Raw genomic sequence first — 20,701 nt, forward strand, 5'->3', positions numbered from 1 at the left:
CATAACTGTTTCTTTAGATGCAGAAAAGGCATTTGATCGATTAGAATGGTCTTTCTTGTTTAAATTTGAAAAAATTTGGTGTAGGTAGAAAATTTATAAATTGGATAAAAACTCTCTATCATAAGCCACAAGCTAAATTATAGGTAATAACCAAATGTCACCTATTTTTCTCTTGAGTAAATCGAGTAGACAGGGGTGTCCTCTTTCATCAGTATTATTCATCCTAGCAATTGAACCTCTGACAGATAGACAGATATTATAAGAAGAGATCAGATATTAAGGGCTTCAATGTTGAACAGGAAGAACATAAAATTAGTTTATTTGCCAACAATGTGCTATTATATAGGTCTGACACAGCTGAGTCAGTGATACGATTACGAACAATATTAGAAAAATATGGAAAAATATCAGGATATAGAATAAATATGGATAAAAGTGAGATAATGCCATTACAGAACTTTGATTATGAAAGATACCAAAAAGTTAATAGATTTAAATGGAAGAAAAATAGAATTAAATAATCAGGAATAATGACAGATAATTTACAGAATTGTACTCCTCTAATGAAAAAAGAAAAAGTTCTAAAGATCTGCTGATTACTTTAGTGGGAAGAGGAAATTGTATAAAAATGAAAGTAATGCCAACACTACAGTATCACTTTCAATCATTGCCTAAAAGGTTATTTAAATTATTACATGATTGTATGACAATTCCTATGGAATTGCACTAGAAAAGTTAACATGGAAGGACTTAGACTCCCAGATTTTAAAAATAGTATTATCTATCAGTACAAACAAGATTTCTATCATCCTTCTTTGAAGAAAACAGTCCCCCTTTGTGGATTGGAATGGGACTGAATTCAATAAAAGAGGAGACAACGAAGCACTTTATTTATAAATGGAATGTTAAGTCAATAACAAAAAAAAATGGGTAATCCTATATTAATACACAATTAGAATATGGCAAGAAATAAATGAATGTATCAGGAAAAGAGCAGGTATATATCACTGAGGACACAATTATGTACAAATATACTACTGCCTATGAATCTGGGTAACAAAATATTGAATTCATGTTGATGATTGTTATATGGAAGGATCTCTTGTGTCTTTTGAACAATTTAGAAATAAGTATGGAGTAGCTAATGGGACATTCTTTTGCTTTCTCCAGTTAAGATAGTTCTTAAGAGAAAGATGGGGACCAATCTTGGCCCCACCTGAAATTAGTGAGATGGAACGAACGATTTGGTTGGGGAACATACCTAAATTTATATCTAAAATGTACTTTGTTCTCCAAAATGAAAGTGCAAAACCATGTTTACAGAGATCGAGAGAGATAGGAGTCGGATTTAGGAGTTGCAGTAATGGAAAGATGCTGATTTGATTGGTGCTTGGATAGTATATAGTCAATCATAAATGCAAGATACGGACTAGTACAATATGATTTCTTACACCAATTATACCTCACACCACAGGAAATACATAAAACAAAATCGGAAATATTGGATATGTGTTTTAGATGTGGAATAGAAATAGGAATATTTGTACATGCTACGTGATCGTGTGTGAGGATGAAACCTTTCTGGCAGGATATTATTAGGGCCTTTCAAACTGCCATGTAAAATGGGGTTAACCGGTCAATTTGCCCGGTTAGTGCCCCAATTACACGGCAGTTAGAAAGGGTCTGACCTCGTCAATCTCATCGGAATCCAACTGGGTCCCTGACCTATCTCAGGGAACCAGTTAAACTTACCTAGGTCATGCCCACGGGCGATTTGAACAGGAAAATGGCCAACCCGCTTATTCCGGTGGCATCAGCACTTCTGTGCATGCGTCACCGGGCATCCAGCATCTGAACATCCGGCAGTACTTCCAGTGAGTGCATGGCATGTCATTGTAGGGACAGGATCCCCCTGAAATCGGGTTGGCAATTTAATGGATCATTCCCCTGCAATTTAAAAAGTGCTTCCAGCATCTTTGCCTAAGTAATCACACCCAAGTCCCAGGAAGGCTACCCATGTGATGCAATTTAAAAGGGCCTACTGAAATACTAACAAGGATAACAGGGATGGGCTTATTTTATTGAAATAAGTAATAAACTGACTAAATTCCAAATTTCATTTGTTAAAATAACTTTAGCTGTGGCTAAAAAATGTATTGCGATTACTTGCAAATCCAACTCCCCTCTACAGATAGTACAATGGAAGACATAGATGAACAGTTGCATACTTATGGAAAAAAATCACATACAAAACTACAAATATTATGTATTTATGAAAATATGAGAACCATATTTTGATTATATAGGGCCACAAATATAAATTAAAAAAGGGTGCTATTATTATAAAAGATATAAGTGACCTCTCCAATGGAGAATCCTTTTTTAAACCTAATGGTAACCCCTGATGGTCTATGGACTTATACTGTGAAGGGGGTAATGTGTTTTGTAAGTAAAAGTTATATTTATATCTATAAATCTTGAAAATGAAACATTTTGATATGTATATTTATGGAAAAAAAACAAAAACAAAATGAATGTGAAAGAGGCCTTCAGATACCTTTACCTAAAGAGACATGGGAGAAAATTCTCAAATTAGTTAACACTTCTTCAATGTGTGTTTGACACACTTTGATACAAAGGTGGTTCATAGGACCCATATGTCAAGCTATCTCATTTTTACTCCCATATAAACCTTATCCATAACATGTTTCGGTCTTATCCTTCCCTGAAAAAATATTGGAAAGATATTTTTGCTATTCAGTGGTTTTGCTCATCGACCTACAACCTCATCCGATTACTGCACTTTTTGGGTGACCAGTTTTGGATCCTGGCCACTTATCTGCTTCATCTTGTCATGTGATTGCATTTGTTACTTTAATAGACAGGATACCCTAAACCACCGACTATGTTTCAATGGTTTTCTCAAACTATAGCATGTTTAAATTTAGAAAAAATTAGAAGTGGTACTGTTGACCCTTCAGTTAAATTTGAAGAAACATGGAGGTCATTTATTCAACATTTTCATATGATCTAAGTTGATCCGTTTTGAATCCTTTTCAACATTTTTTATGTGAGTGTAGAGGAGTGGAATTAACCACAAAATAATTGTTTAACTGCTGATACATGGTAGCCCAGCTTTTGTTTTGTTTCTTGGGGGGGATATTTTTGTAATAAAATTTGATTCCTTTTCATGTTTGGCCTTTAAGAGATTGGGAGGCTCAGTTTACATGTGTTGCTCGATGTCTTTGTTTGTACATGTTAACCATTGTTATTGCAATCCCAAACTCTTTGTATCATTCTTATGTTTATTAATCTGAAACTTAATAAAGAAATAGAAAACAAAAGGAACTTTAATTTCTGTTTGAACCAAAACTACAATCCATCCCACAAAATTAAACTTTAAAAAAATCAGAAAATCTCTTTTCATTTGATAATGGTTGGCGAATGATATATTCAACAATAACATGTCCAACAGGCCTTTTGCACCTGAAATTTTAAGGTTAAAAAAGAGAAAACAAGCTAAATTTTTAGAAATAGACTTTAGCGAGTGAATTTCAGAGACCAGTGTCTTGGCAGTTGACAGCATGGCTGCCAGCAGTGAAGTGATTAACTTGATGTTTCAGTCATTGACATTGAAAAAGAAATCTAGTCAATGAGTTGAAAATTTAAACTATGTTTCTCTCTTTACAGATGTCTGGCCTGCTGAGTATTTTTCAATCTTTTCTCTTTTTATCATGTGCTCTGGTTTTTAGGATTGGCCTTGAACTCATGATGTTCTGATCAGAAGCAAAAGCCTTCCTACTAGGTAAAGGTTGAGACTTGAAATCAAGCTGTGGACTATACACTTAAAAATTTGCATTAAATATTTACAAATGCTACACTATTGAGCTGATTTAAAAAAAAATCTATTCTCCAATTTTCTTCTCCTAACTGGGTACCTTGAAGTAGCCATTCTTCATGTAAGATTATATCAGTTATTTGACGAGGCTGCAGTAAGGAAAGGATTTGGATCATAAAAGGTAGACATTGATGTTTTTAAGGACACCCCATCCTGACAAAGACAGGAAACACTGAGTGATATTATTCACCTTCTTTAGTCCTGTAAACCTGTGCTCCAATAGGCATTGCTGTTCTTGAAGCTGTGTGCTAATAGTAGTGTCTTTCTAATTAACCATCCAAAGGATGAATTCAATTATAACAGTGGTTCTCAACCTTTTTTGCCCTAGGCCCTACTTTAATTTTTCAAAAAAACGTAAGCCCCACCATTAGCAGAAAAGTTATATATTCAGAAGAAATTTTAATTAAATCATTTACTGCATGAGTATTTCAATGCAATTAAGGTCAACAATACACTGGAACACATATTTCATATTCAACTACTACTTCGATATGTCAACCATCTCAAATACACATTTTACAATTAATGTCATTTCAGTGGAAACCTTGCCCCTGATGCTGGCTGCAGATTTTTTTTGGATTCAAGGGACTAATTTTGTTAGCTTCAACCTTAAATCTCCCACGTTTTGTAATTTCGAGTCAGTTTCTCTTAGCTTGTAACAAATCACTAACGGCACTGAACCCACATTCTACTAAATAAGACGATGGAAAATGAATCAATAGTTCTCTTGCTAAAGTAGGCGAGTTTGGGAATTTCTTTTTGATCTTCTTAGACAGCCACATCTTGGTTCTTTTCACTTTGAACAGAGTTTTCACAGATTCATCATATTGCAATTCAGATGACTCCTCTTGGTATTGCACTGGAACTTCAGATAAGTCCACCAGTAATGGCGAGTTAACCAAGAGGGAAAATCCATTGCCTTTAAATCTATCATTGAAATTGGTAACCAACATTTTCAAATGGTAAACAATGACGTTTGTAGCACCATTAGTTACCTCACACTTATTCAACCAATAGAACTGACTGAAATTTCTTGTTACTTTAGCATAATTCTAGAAGTGGCATGAATCCAAATACTTTGTTTTTGCATCAACGAGCATCATATTTGCTACTTGGAGTTGCTTGTTCAATGTACTTAGTTTATCAGAAATGTCCATCAAGTAACTCACATAAGCCTTGCCATCTGTGGTTAGCAGGTTTGCTCTTAAAAAAAACTCGCCAAGGCGATCAAACAGTACCGTAAACCTTTTGAAGCAGTTTCCCTTTGACAACCAACTTATTTCAGTGTGAAGCAATAATCTCACAAGTTCTACATTTTTTTTGGGACACAAAACTGCTTAAACAGATGTTCACATTTGGCATTAGCTTTGATGGCATTGATACACTTGATCACAGAGTTGATCCAGGAAAGATCCTCCGAGATAGTGACTCCCCAGAACCTAAATTTGCTTATCTTGACCACTTCTGATTCCCCAATGATCACTGGATTGTATACCTCTGACTTTCCTTCCTGAAGTCAACAATCGGCTCCTTAGTTCTGTTAATATACAGTGCAAGGTAGTTGTTGGTGCACCATTCAGCCAAGTTTTCAATTTCCATCCTTTATGCTGACTTATCCCCTTCCTTTATACAACCCACCACCGTGGTGTCATTGGCAAATTTGTAGATGGTGTTATTCTCGTACTGAGCTACACAGTCGTAGGTGAAAAGTGAGTAGAGCAGGGGGCTAAGAATATGGCCCTGTGGTGCTCTACTGCTGATATAGATGCTAAGATAATTTAAGGTCAGATAAAATTTTGAGTGCTATCCATTTGAAATGACTTTTTGACCAGAATGTAATTTTTCCCTCTAACTGATTGTCGAAAAGCACTATCAAATATTATGTGAACATCAACGTCAACAAAATTAAAAGTTACAAGAGGCTTCTGGGTAATAACAAGTATCTCTATGAATGTCTCAATGAGTGCATCATGGTGCAATATTTAGGAACTGATGCCTTTCAGGAAGCAAGGTAACATAATGTTGGGGGAAAATGATGAGGAGATAATTCTCTATCTAAACTGCTTTGCCAGGAGGTTTCAGCAAAAGTCTATCACCGGCAGGTTCTCTTCCAAGTTACACAACACCCTGATGTGGAAATAAATTGGAAGTCCTTCATCACTGATGGATCAGAAACTTTAAGTACTTGCCCAACAGCAAGAATATTCCCTCTACCAGAATAGCTGGTTCAAGGGTACATTCATTTCCTGGGTCCAGATTCCCACACACTTAAAATGAAAATCTGAAAATGACATGCTTATTCTAAGGTGTTTCTCATTGAGTTTAATGTAACAGTTCCACGGTTTTCTGAAAAGTGCTCATACGAAATATATGATTTAAAATCCTGATAGTGAAGTCTCCGCAGCTGATGTGGAAAGTTATTTCATGTTAAAACACTTGGCAGGAATAATACATGTATTTTTTGAGTTCAAAATTGATTGCTCTTTAGTTTGATCTTTTGCTTTCATTGTGACTTAGGGTGTTTTCTAGTGATGGGTGTTGGCTGTTAAGATGTAAACATTTTGAAAGATTTTACAGTGATAAGATGCTTTTTATCTTAAAACAAAGGATTTCTTCATTTTGCAACAGAGAATGTAGAACTTGCACAGCAAAAGTTTGTTCAGCTTCCATAACGTAAACAATGATACCTGTGTCTCCATCTATCTTGTTACTTATACAATCAATTTAATTTTTCAGTTGCTGGCATGTTGTTGGGAAGTGTTGTCCTACAAAATTTCTCTTCACTGTTAAAATTTCTGTATGGACAAATTCAAATGAGGTTGTAGATAATGGAATCTAGAATAAAAACGGAATGGTGGAAGAACTCAACAGGTCAACTAGCACCCATGGAGATAAAAGGTGTAAGTCAATATTTTGGGTTCTGAAAAGCATTCTTTGTTCCAATTCCTTGCGTGGCCCTAATTCCTTCTGCAAGCACAATCCCAGTGGCAATGCAGAGTGGCTGAAACCACTCTGAAATCACAGGTGTTTTAGTGGAATGGAGGATGGTTTCAGCTTTGTTGCTGACACAGAATGTAACTGAAAGATTCATAGCTCAGTGCAGGGCCTGAATTGATGAGACTCCATTCAGACATCAACAAAGAGCTTTTTCACAATGGTTTCAACTTCCCACCACCACCCACAATCTCTCGTGCCTCGCCCCCTTCTCACCCCATCTCTCAAACCCTTCATCATTATAAAGCGGCACTATTTATGGTTGATGTTGGATAATTTGTCAGATACATAGAGATATATCCTTTGCCTCCATTTGGAATCCGTGGGAGGAAGATTCTCATCTGGCTTCTTACAATAACCAATGAATTTTTCACATTTTCTACTTGTATTGGTGGAATTGTTTAAGAGAATTCAGTCCATGGAGTTTGACATTCTGTGTGTACATCCAAATGAAAATGAATTGGGTGGAGGTGATTAAAGGGAGATGTCATGGTAGGTTGTGTGCTAGCATGGAGAAGGCACAAGCTGAAATTTTACCAATCCTTCTCATTAGTCAGGAGTGCAACAGTGGATATTTGAGTTGTTCCTGAAATACTGCGTTTTCCAGAGATTCAAAAAACTGTGCCACCAATTTTCTTCAGCCTATCCATGGCCGTTGGTTACCCCCTATGGAAAAAAGACTCGCCAACCCACATGCCAAGTTCTCTGCGACCAATGTAGAAAGCAAATGATTTTTGCCTCGACCAGCTATATATTTTAGCAGACTCCTGAAACATGTGGAATGGCTTGTCTCACAGATTGTAGCCAAAAGAATGGGCAAAGTGTCGATCTACCTGCTTAAACTTTTGTCACGTAGATGGATGTTAAGCACATAACAGTCAAATTAAGCACTGCTTTGAGCTGGAATCACAGTAATGAGTAGGAAGCATGATTTTTATGGGGGGGGGGGGTTATCTGGGCAATGGATAATTGTGTATCATAAACCCAGGGCATTTTATTTCAGTGCCATCCAGTCAAGGTCCAAGAAGAACCAAGCATTTTCTGTGTTTTCCCATTGTGTGTATTTTCCTATTTTTTAAAATCCTCACACAATAACATTTGTCAAAATTGTTCCATATGAAAAAGAAAGAGAACAAAAACTGGTGGAGTCAGGTGGTCTCTGAGAGCTCAAGGAATAGAAACTTGAGAAAGGAACAAAGTTTAATAAATTAAAATCTTAAGGAAATAAGCAGAGGAAAAAAAATCAGAAAAATTGTTCAAATCGTTGAAGTGGGAAGACAGTAACATAGCAAAAGCCAAAATCCGAAAAAGCAGATGGCAGGTTTTACAGAAAGTGGAAGCCTTTGTGATCTAAACATTATTATTGTGTATGTTAATGTGACATTCCACTTACTGACATTCCACTTTCTGTTAACATAATGCAGCCATTAACTTGCGTGGATTAGTTTTATTGCTAAAATAATGAATAATAAAGTAACACTATTATCCTTTTTGAGTAGTAGGGGCTTTTGAAAACACAAATGCTGAAAGAACTCATCAGGTCTCGCAGCATCCATCGAGGGAAGAGATATATTACCATCGTTTCAGGCCCGAGCCCTTCCCGAATGTAAGTAATACATTTTTACTGTGGAAGCTGTGAGACCTGCTGAGTTCCTGTGTTTTTTATAACAATCACCATATCCTGCAGCCTTTTGTGTTTTACCCCTCCAGAGGCAATTACTTAGAACTGAAGGTAAAGATAAAAAATAAAGGATATTGAAGCATTTAGCATGGTTAAGTGTTAATAAAGGTGAAATAAACAGGGCAAGGCACAAAAAGTGAACATGATTTGAAAATAAGGGGCAGAACGTATCAGTAAATAAAACACTACTGATGAATGGAATTGACACTCAACATATATAAACCAGAGTAAAGGAAATAACTTTGAAACTGGAAGAAATTTGTTCAGTGAACAATGATTTCTCATGATAAAAACTGAGAAAAGAGTTGGATATTATGACCCCATCAGTGCGAATCTGAGAAGTGAAAAGAAACCGAGAAGAGAGTAAGTGTCATGGAACCCGTGGAGAACTGTTGTTAGGGATGCCAAATGGGATTTTGGTGAGGGCAGAAGTTAGGAAGGGGCTGTTGTTGGGACTTTAATTTTGCTTGGTGAGTTGATCTGATGACAGGACATCTGACACACATAGCCTACACATCCTGCATCAACTCTTGGTTACTTCCCATGTACCAGACAACCACAGGTGCATGAAATGTTGTCAGCTGGAGGAGCTCAAGCTACAGCTTTTGAAACTTGACTATCAGCTTATATTACTGCTGCTCTTCTGAAAGCTGAATGTTTCATGGATAGTATGTTTCAGGAGATAGTCTGGCCAGGGCCGAAAAGAGTGCAGAGAAGAAGGCTGAGGTACACTAAAGGTAGAATTTCTGAGTATCTATACTACGGCATGCCAATGAGTAGAAATATGAGGAAAGTGCAGATGGTGAGAGAAATGTCGCAGAAAGAAATATTTTGGATTCTTGAGGCTTTGGCAGGTGGGATCTATACAGGCTAAACAGGTCACACTCCAGGGCCAATGTTGTCTAGCTTGGCAAAGGGATGGGAAACTGTGAAGGTTTAGTTAATTGATTCTCAACCTTTTTCTTTCCACTCACATACTGTTTTACGTATTCCCTAGGCCATCAGTCCTCTGTGATTAGTAAGGGATTGCTTAAGGTTGTGTGTGGGTTGAAAGAAAAAGGTTGAAAACCACTGTTTTAATTGTACCTAATTGACTCGTTATGTGCACGGTTTTGTAACTGCAAAGGAAATGGGCCAATGACAATTTTTCTCAAGCAAAATATTTTAGTAACTATTGGGTCTAGGGCAGTGATTCTCTACCTTCCCTTCCCAGTCACATCCCATCTTAAGCAATCCCTTATTAATCACAGAGCACCGATGGCATAGGGATTACTTAAAGTAGTATGTGAGTGGAAAGAAAAAAAGGTTGAGAGCCACTAATGTACTTGAAAAAAGAAAGAGGTGGAACCATAACCATGAAACCATATAACCACTTACAGCACAGAACAGGCCAATCCATTCTACCTTCCAGTGCTCAACCTGCAGTCCTAAAGATTATGGCTTTTTTAAACGATGACAGTTTCTGCATCCACTAGACACTAGAACATAGAACACTACAGCACAGTACAGGCCTCTCAGCTCTCGATATTGTGTGACCTATATATTCATTTTTAAAAATTAGTATGAAACCCTCCCTACCCTGTAACCTTCACTTTTCCTCCATCCATGTGCCTGTCTAAGAGTCTCTTAAATGCCTCAAATATTTCAGCCTCCACCACCATCTCTGACAAGGCTTTCCAGGCACCCACAATTCTCTGTGTAATTAAAAAAAAATACCCCTGATATCCCCCCTAAACTTCCCTCCCTTTGTACACATGTCCTCTGGTGTTTGCTATTCTTGGCCTGGGAAACAGGTGCTGGCTGTCCACCCTATCTATACCTCTCATAATCTTGTAGACTTCTATTAAATCTCCTTTTATCCTTCAAGGCTCCAAAGAGAAAATTCCCAGTTCTGCTAACTTTGTTTCATAAGCTTATTTTCCAATCCAGGTAACATCCTGGTAAATCTCTGTGGTCTCTCCATAGTTTCCATATCCTTCCTGTAAAGAGGTGACCAGAACTGAACACCATACCCTGAGTGTGGTCTACCCAGAGATTTGTAGAGTTGCATCATGACCTCTCTACTCTTGAACTCAATCCCCCTCTTAATGAAGTCCAGCATCCCATAGGCCTTCTTAACTATTTTATCAACCTGTGCGGTGACCTTGAGGGATGCGTGGTCCCTCTGTTCATCCACACTGTTAAGTAACCAACCATTAACCCTGTACTCACCCTTCTGGTTTGTCCTTCCAAAATGCATCACCTAACACGTGGTGTAGTCATCTGAAGTTCACTGCACTAGTGTCTAGTGGATGAAGAAACTGTCATTGTTTAAAGAAGCCATAATCTTTAGGACTGCAGGTTGAGCACTGGAAGGTAGAATGGATTGGGGTAGCATTTTTCAACTGGCACTGATAATGAAGGGCAGTGTGTCTTCCATTGGTTTTGTAAATTCTTTTGATGAAAAAATGAATTAGTTTAAATGCCCAATGAGAATTGTTTAATAAAATGTATCTAACTATGGAAATAAGCCCATGAGAGAACTGTAAATACTACAGTTGTACCTTGTGAAATTTGAAGGACATTCAAAATTGAATTGCTTTTGTAAATCAACAAAAAAATCTTTTGTAAAGGAATTGTCCAGTTATTTACAGGACTCATTCAAAGTTCTTGCTCTTGCTTACTGAATCTTGCAAAAATATAATTCTTAATTTCCCCTGTGTCTTTGGATCTTTCATGTATTACTGAAAAAGCTTTCAATACGTGATGCTGCTATTGGTCAGAGTTCTACATTTGTGCATTAAGTAGAATTCTGGTCAAATGTTCTATATTTCCTCATATTCTACTGGAATGTCGACAAACAAGAAAATTCGTCATTATAAATATACTTCTAGCCACAAATAGTCACAATCTCATTAAAATCAATATGCTTTTAATGATTTAATGGTTTGTTTCTGTATGTCTAACATTAAAGTAATTCCTGGTTTTCGTAGTTCTCAAATAACAGATTACTTGGAAAAAAAGACATATCTCTAATGTGTAATGAAAATAGTTCAAAATTCATTTAATTTACTTCCATACAGAGTTTGTTAGAGCATTATTTACTGCTGGTTCCAAATGACCTTGCAAACGTTGTGATGAGCAACTTCCTTGACCCTTTCCAATACTTTATAGAAGGTGTTGTCATGGAATATTAAAGAGTATCTCTGGTGTGATGATGTATTTTCACCTCCTGCTACAATTGTTCTTCAAGATTATAGAAGCCTGGAGCTTAAAAATGTTGAAAATGTGCAGGAAATTGCTGCATTTTACAGCCGGTACAATTTGTTGCCATGATATGCTAAAGATGGACAGAATGAATATTCAGGGGTGTGAACTAAATGCAACTCAAGCAGGTTGTTTGGCCTGACTGATGATGAGTTTCCCAAGAGTAATGGAAACAATACTTGTTTAAGCGAGTGGATAGTATTCTCCTGATGAGTCTTGTAGTTGAAAAATTCTTTGGGAGTCTGGAAATTAATTCTCCACCCTTTCACTTGCTTTTGATTTTTTTTTTGGAGCGTATCTCTGAAAGCAACTCATTCACTAGTTCTACCCTCCTGGCCAACCGCCACTCTTAATTTTCTTCTCCAAACAAAGAGCCTCCCACCATCCCTTTTGTTCTCAACCCTCAGCCTTCTCTTCAGGTTGCAGTTATCAAAACAAAAGGAATAAGGTGAGAAGTAAGAGGTTGAAAGGGGGTTTGGGGTGAAAATGTTTTTGCTCAGAAAGGTTAATATCTGAAACTTGCTGTCAGAGGAGGTGGTGAAATCTGATACAGTCACCACTTCCAAGAGACCTTTTGAAAGATGTTTAAATAGATCTACTGCTGTCAAATGAGATTACTGTAGATGGACAAAAACATCGGCACAGGCAAAATCATTTCTACACAGCTCATCTCTGTCTCTGTGACTCATCTACTTATTATGTAAATCTTTATTGAACCATGTATAATCTCCTTATATTTTTTGGTCATCCTGAGCAACAATGATCGAACACCAGTTGAAACTTTTATAAAGGTTCAATGTACAGCGCCTGGTGTTCCTAGACAGTTGAGGTCCTAGTTATTAAGCAGGGCATGTATTTCAATCTCTGACTCCTAAATCTTAAGCTCTATTCTGAGCTCTTGTGAGCAATGATTACCAGGTAGAGAAGTAGAATCTCATCTCATTACTATTTAACTTTCTGTGTGATCAACTTTAGAATACATTCATAGTTGCATAATTATTTTCACTTGTTCATGATTATCACTTGCTGAAGTTACATTAATTACTTGAGTACTTCTGATTTTATTTCCCTTTTGGAAGGTGGCCCAATGTTATTACATTGCCAGCAACCAGAGTTTGAATCTGGTGATGTCTGCAAGGAGTTTGTACATTCTCCTTGTGTTGGCTTGAGATTCCTCCAGGTGTTCCTGTTTTCCATCCTTCATTGGTACATTTGGGCAGCGTGGGCTGGAAGGACCAGTTACTGTGCTGTATATCTAAAATGTCAAGTTCCCTTTTGTATTGCATACTTCAATTATGACTCCAGCAAACCATAGTTGAGATGCTGGATACATTAAAAATGAGACAATAGAAACATGAGTTAATTTAAAGAACCACATGATGTACAACCTAGAACTCTGAGAGAAACACAAGAGGAGCCCATGGAGATACTGGCCCCAATCTTCCAAAGCACATTGTGTGTGGATGGAGTCCTGAAAAGTAACACATGTAACTTGTTCAAAAGGGAATAGGGATAAACCCATTAATTATTGGCTGGTAATTTTAACCTTGGGAGTGGAAATGCTTTTTGCAAGTCAGCAGGGGATAGGATTATTTGTCACATGAAGCCAAAAGGATTAATGAAACCATCATGGACTTTTTAAGTGTGAACCAATTTGATAGAAAGTTTGAGATAAGTCATTAATGTGTTAAAGATGATGCACATAGATTTCATAAGGCTTTTGCCAAGGTTCAAATAATTAGCTTATCTGCAAAGTTGCAGCGAATGGCATAAAGGTAATGAATAGAGTAACATTATAGAAAGAAGCTCGTCAGCTGACTGAGTCCAGCCAACCATTTGTACTAATCCTTCTGTGACAGAATATGTTTGTATTGTATGTTTTGGGGAGATGAATTGTGGCAGTTTTTTTTTAGTGTAGGTCACATACAAACACTTCAAAACCGATATCATTTTAAATACTGGAGGTCTGCTCAAGCCAGACAGGCTGGCTCCGAGTTCCTTTGCAAAAATCTTGCCGAAGGGACTTCACTAATGGATTGTTGTTTTGAAAAGCAACGGATGAAGGAACTCGGAGGAGCCGCTGGCTGTCTGAGTGCAGTTTGCTGCTCTAAGGGGGTTGTGGTTTTACAAGCAGAGAGAGTAAAACAGAGTTTTCTGTATGTGAGAGAGAGAGAGAATTCAGCAGCTAGGACTGGAACCCCATTTTGAAGACGGGTTATGAGTGCTTAGTTCAGCCTGGTCAAAGTCTTAGTGGTCCATACAAGAGGAGAGGACTAATGTATCACTTGAAATAAGGGAAACAAAAAAGAATTCCATGGTGACCTGAAAGAAAGAGGTTATCATCTGGAAAACCTTGATGGGGAAAGTTTCCTCGGCAAAAGACTGATGTGGCTGATTAAAACTAATAAGTTTTGTGGGTGTCCAGCGAACAACAAATCTCTCTCTGAAAACCAACAAGAACCTTCCTGAGTGATAACCATTTACCTTTCAAACACCAAAGCCTGGTGAAATTCATAAATGTTAAAGAATTGCCTGCAACCAGTGAACTTGGAGGAATGAGAAGTGAGATTGGACTGTGAACCAAAGAACTTTTCTAAATTTACACACACATTACATACACAAGCGCTTAGAATTAGAAGGGGGTTAAGTTAGGTTAAGTAAGTTAATAGTGGTAAGTTAGTGTTTGATCCTGTTTTCATGTTTAAAGAGAATTAAAAGGAACTTTTGCTTAAGTAACCATTTGTCTTGGTGAATATCTATTGCTGCTGGGTTTTGGGATCCTCTGAGCTCATAATGCTACGTTAATCTGTGTCTTTTTAAAAATTCTCCCCATATTCTCCACAATTTTCCCAGATTCCACCAATTTGCTGAAATGTTGGAGGCTATTTGCAGTGGCCAATTAATGCTGCAACATGCGTGTCTTGAAAAATGGGGGTAAACCGGAGCCAAGGGGGACGTTCACATAGACACAGAAATAACATGCAAGAGGACTTGCAAAATCTCCACAGAAAGTTACCCAGTGTGAGGTGTTGCATTTTGATCAAAGGAACTGAGAAGCAAATAGAATAAAAGGTGATGGTCCAAAAGGGATGAAGGAGGAAATACAGGGGTGGGTGGTGGGGAGATGAGTGGATGAAAATGTAAGTGGAAGGAAAGATTGATAAAATATCTGATACAACATACACAATCTTGGGCTTTACTGAAGACTAGACTATTAAAACAAGGACAGCCAGTTGAACATTTAGAAGATATTCCAGCACAGAACTCAAGAGCATCATGTTCAATTCTGATCACCACTATTGATCTAAGTAAAAAAACCCAAAATAGTGGAGAAGCTCAGCAGATCAAACAATGTAGAAAAGGTAGAAATACATGACCAACGTTTCAGGCTTAAACCCCTCATCAGGGTATGAGAGAATGTCAGCATGCATCCGAACAAAAAGGTTGGGGGGGATAGAAAAGGCAGGAAATGATAGGTGGATGAGGGGAGGGAGGGGACAGCAGTGATGATGGGGGTTGGGGAGGGATAGGTAAAGGGGAAGGGAGGGGGGAACTGGAAAAACAGAAAAGGGGGAGGGGAAAGTATTGCAAGCAAGTTTAACAGAGGTATAAATGTTCATGCCACTTGGCTGGAGAGGGCCCAGGCAGAAGATAAGGCGTTGTTCCTCCAATCTTTGGGTGGTCAGGGTGGGATGGTGCATAAGGTCATGGACAGACATGTGAGTGTGAGAGTATGGCTCAAAATTGAAATGGTTGGCTATTTGGAGGTCACTGTAGTTGTGGATGGAGAGAAGGGGCTCAGCAGGATTAGAAGGTCCAGAAGAAATAATTGCAAGACTGCTTCCTTCCTGGGATGAAAGATTTCAGTGACCAGGATAGATTAGAGGCTCCTTTATTTGGAAACGAGATGGCTGAGGAGAGATTTTGTACATGAGGCCCCCACATTATATGACCATGTTCCGTTTGGAGGACTGGAACATCGCAAATAAAAGGGAAGAAAATTAAGGGTGATACAAGAACAAATATTTTTGTGCATTTTATGTTTGGAACCTGGAACGAACTGCCTGCAGATGTGAAGGTGGGTTCCATTGTGGCTCCGAAAGACAACTACGTTGGAGGAAAAATTGCAAGGCTATGGAGAAGAAGGGAGAGTGTGGAACTTTAGGGTTCTCTGGCCAAGGACAAGCAGAAACCAGATGAGTTGCCTCCTGTACTGTAATCATTCTATAATTTGGCTGAAACAAATATTCTGACTTGCGTAACAGCAAAATTATAACTGGTGAAATGCATTGAATGTTTTTGCAGACGTTTGACAATTTATAATTATTAAACTTGAAAACTCATATTTTTTTCTTCCGTGCATGCAAGACAACTCTTACCTCATCGGTGCATTGTTTAATGCTGGGTGATTTAAGTGTGTGCTTTTTCAATTGCTTCATTCAGTATTTAAAGAGGAAAAACTGGATGGAGTTCCTGGTAATACATGATATTCAAAAATGAACTTCAACTCTTTGACAGCATGCTTTATTAAAAGTATGAGATCCAGCCAGTTTTATCACAATTTGTTTTGAACAACTATGCATGAGTGCTAAGATGTTATCAATCCTCGTTTCAAAATAATTTGCACTTTTAACATTTAAAAAAAATGTAAACATACAGCACAATAACAGTCCCTTCTGGCCTGTGAGATTGTGCCGCCCAAATACACCAATTAATCTGCAAATCCATAGGCTTTTGAAGGGTGGGAGGAAACTTGAGCACGTGGATGAAATCCAAGATGACACAGGAAGAATGTGCAAACCCCTGACAGGCAGTGCTGGATTTGAACCTGGGTCGCTGGCGCTGTAACAACATTATGCTAACCGTCCAAGCATCGTCTTTTCTAATTTTGCAAAGGTGATTTTATTAGCTTGGTTTTGCAAACTTTTAAGATTTTTTTCTAATCCTGATGTTTTAGTAATTGCCTTATTTCTCACACTACCTTAACATTCAGTTCTAAAGTTTGTCTTTTCAACATGTTGGTATGACAAGTTTGCGTTCTCATTTAACACAACCCCCACCTTGTTCTGTCAACACTTCATATCATCAGTTGTAATACCATGTCTTCAAGTGGCCATTTGACTGATCCAATCCTTAATTTAATGTTTTCTCATTTTTTGAATAATACTGTTTTTTAAAAATTTGGCTATCTCCATTACTATACCTAGAAATTTACCAATATGAATCTCACTTTGAATTTGTACTTGGTAAACTTTCAAACCTTTACTTTCAATTATATAATTATATGCTGATATGAGTGTAGCCTACTTTTGCATTCTTTTTAAAAAAAAATTATATTTTTCGCACTATGAACCATATTAACCAAAATACACACAAACATTTGCCTCTTGAATATACACAGTGTCATTTTCTCCCCTTTTCCCCCCTCCCTTCCCTCTCTCCTTCCCACCCCCCCTCCCTACTTGACAGTACTATTGACAACAGATCATGATTTGTGACCAAAGAAAAAGTATGCTCACTCCACAATCACCACTCATGTCTCTTTCTCAATTTGAACATCACTTCCTTCACTTTTCAAGTTTTTCCTAAATCATTGGTTATTACATGACTCTCGATCCATAATTGCGAATCCAATATTTATCCACTTTACATATTCATCATTACCTGCTTGATTCAAGGTCACTGAATGGTGTTTCTTGCTTTACGGTGATTGGAGTTGGCTAGTCATTCTGGATTGTTTTGTCTAGCATTTAATTTTGCTGTTATTTATCCAACTGGTTCTTAAATGTAAATGGGACAGGTGAATGTCTAATGTAGATGGCTTTTACACCTGGCTTGAGAGGGACATGAGCATTGTAATCTGCAATACTGGGACAGATATATATGGATGTACTTGTGGACTCTCCCATTAGTATTCCTTGGCATGACTGAATCATTCATACCAAACAGGTTTCAATTGTTTAGCCAAAGATTGCCAAACTGTTTTGATCAATTAATATAATCAGTTACAATCCCTTGAAGTTTTCATTGTTTTTTAAAAAATATTATATTTTGACTTTTTACAAATTTCAGCAATCAATCCTATCTTTCTCAATATTCATGGAATGTAGAGTCTGTGTTTTACACCCCTTCCCCTCTCTTTCCCCCAAACACATTACCATACCAATTATACATTATACAAATGCAAGTAAATTCAAGTGGGGTTCAGAACCCCCAGCAAAAACCTAAAAAAAGGAACAACCTAATTATCTAAATAACCCAAGTAAGAAATAAAACAAAAAACTAAAAGAACAACCAAACTAAAATAAAACCAACTAAAAAAAAGGGCTAAAATGAAAACATGCACATCGCCTGAGCCATATCTTATTTCCTTAACTTCAATCCTTTCCCTACTAAGGCAAGTTTTTATAATATCCATATTTCACAGGGAGAGGAAGCTAGTCAATCTACATGCCCATATATTTCAGATATGGCTGCCACACTTTAACAAATGTTCCATGCTTCCCATTAGATTGTAATGCTGTATTTCCATATTCCATTATGTGGTATTTAATTGGGAGTCAGACTTCCACGTAACCATTATACCCTTCCTGGCGACCTCCAAGGCGACCTTCACAAACTGAATTTGATATTTGGACAGACTAAAACTCACATTTCCAATATTTCCCAAAAGGTACAACTCCAGATCTTGTGGAAAATCCACTTCTGTAATTTTTTTTTCCAATATGTCCCCCAGTTCTTTCCAGAAGGGTCTCATCCTGTACATAGCCAGTTGGAGTGGATAAAGTTCCAATCTCTACACCTAAAGCATATTTCTGACATTTTTGGCTTTGATTTATGTAATTTTTGTGGTGTGAGGTACAGCTGGTGCAAGAAGTTGTATTGCACCAACCTGTATCTGGCATTGATGTCTCCAGTCATGCTGTCCAGACACAGGTCTTGCCACCACTCTTCATTGATTGTTGTGCCCAAGTCCAACTCTCATCTCTTTCTTGACCTGTGTAAGCCTGGCTTCAGGTTCTCACTTTCGAATATGTAATACATTTGAGAAATAAATGTTGAATTAAAATCTTCACATTCGTAGACCCAGGCAGGGTCATAGATGGTCCTAATTTCTCCCTTTAAAAAAAATCTTATTTGCAGATAGCAGAAGAATGTTCTATTAGACCAGGGGTGTCAAACTCAAATTCACAGAGGGCCAAAATTAAAAACTTGGACTAAGTCGAGGGCCGAACTAAATATTTATTGAAAATTTTCAACAACATCTGCATGTTTTCTCTTCTTTCAACATATGTAATGTTAAACTTTAGGATATAACTTTAGGAGGATAATGTTGCAGGTCAGGAGTAGGTAGCTCAAGTTCACCCTTTGCTTGACCTGAGGGAAACCTATTTGGTCCCTGTGGAGATGTAGTCAGCATTCACAGGCTGTGTCCATTTTGGCCTAGATCAGGACTCAGCATTTCCTGCTCACTCCTCAGGCTCTAGGCCTCTATTCACCCTCGACCCACTATCCCTCTACCTGACCAGTCCTTTACCCAACCTCTACTCACCCCTCACTACACTCGCTCTGCCTCTACCCACCCCATCCTATACACGCCCCTCTACTGCTTCTCCCCTCAATCTGTTCCTCCCTCTACCCGTCTCTCACCCTCTAATCACCCCTCCCCTATTCACCCTGCCCCTCCCCTTTTACCTCTTCCCTATCCACCCCTCCTTCTACTCATCCCTCCCTCTAACTGCCCCTCGCACCACCATAACTTCCCCTGCCCATTACTCCTCACCTACACCCTCTGCCCACCCCTGCTTGCCCACCCCTGCTTACCCACCCACTCAGGCCCAGCGCGCTGCCGATCAGCCTTTGCGGACAGCCACCATCTCTCTCTTCACGTGCAGGGCTGAACCAGCTGTCCCTGGGGTCCGCACGGGTGCAAGCGCTGAAGGCTGTGGCGACCGGGAGAAGTGCGCTCGCGCTGTGGAAGGGCCGTCTGGTGCCAGTCGCGCGGGGCTCGCGCTGCCCGGGGGCCGTGCGCAGCCTGCCATGCCCGTCACGCCGACAGGAAATCACAGGCGCTTGCCCATCCGCCGCACCGCTTGACAGGTGGGAGAAGTGACTGGTTGTGCGGGGAGCCTTCCAACTGGCTTGCCGGCTGATAACATCGACAGACTTCTCGTGTGACAATTTCTCGTGTTACAATGGGGAAGGATGTGCAATGAAGGGGGAGGATGGTGGGGGTGACATTACCAAAAAACAGCATCGGCTCTCGCTGCAGGGCGAGCCACCTCTAATACATTTTTGAAATGATCTTGCGGGCGAAATATAATTATATCGCGGGCCAGCGGGCCAGAGTTTGACGTGTATATTAGACAGACCATATTTGTTATTCAACTGCTCGAATGTTATGAGCTGCCTTCATTTGTAACAGTCCTCGATACACCAGATCCCCTTCTGGCACCAGGTGCCCAGGATCTTATTACCCAGAGTCAAGGGTATCAACTTGTTCTGAGTCAAAGCCATTTTAGGATGTATCCCCATCTTCCATCTAATTCATTGATTTATTTTTTTGCCATATCTGAAGAATATACTTTATTATGGGGTTATCTGCTTTCTTTGAAATTAATTTGATGTCCCATTTGTTCATAAATTCTCCTGCCATATTTTCACCTATTGCATATAGTCCAATTTGTGCCCAGGAGGGGAGCATGCCCACCCCCCCACCCCATCAAAGAGTGAGGTGACAAACCTTGCTGGGCTGTCCAATAAGATTTAAAAAAATATGGTCATTTTAACCCCCTCCCCCCACCCCCAAATTGTGATCCCATGTTGACTTTTCCATGGAGATTCTAGCCACTTTGGCATTCCACAGGAACCTTATGACACAT

General features: G+C 38.6%; 1 protein-coding gene across 6 annotated transcripts in view; it reads left to right on the plus strand.

Moving 5' to 3' along the window:
• Nucleotides 1-20,701, plus strand: part of slc6a9 (solute carrier family 6 member 9) — a 292,380-nt gene that overhangs the window by 6,221 nt on the left and 265,458 nt on the right. The window contains exon 1 of one of the 6 annotated variants that reach the window (XM_069938847.1): nucleotides 16,695-16,715. The exons of the other annotated variants lie outside the window; for them this stretch is intronic. The gene's annotated coding sequence lies outside the window, so the exon portion shown is untranslated. Of the gene's footprint in view, nucleotides 1-16,694; nucleotides 16,716-20,701 lie in introns of those variants that run through there. 6 annotated transcript variants of the gene reach the window in all.

Source organism: Narcine bancroftii, chromosome 5 (genome assembly GCF_036971445.1).
Source record: "Narcine bancroftii isolate sNarBan1 chromosome 5, sNarBan1.hap1, whole genome shotgun sequence".
Lineage (NCBI taxonomy): Eukaryota > Metazoa > Chordata > Chondrichthyes > Torpediniformes > Narcinidae > Narcine > Narcine bancroftii.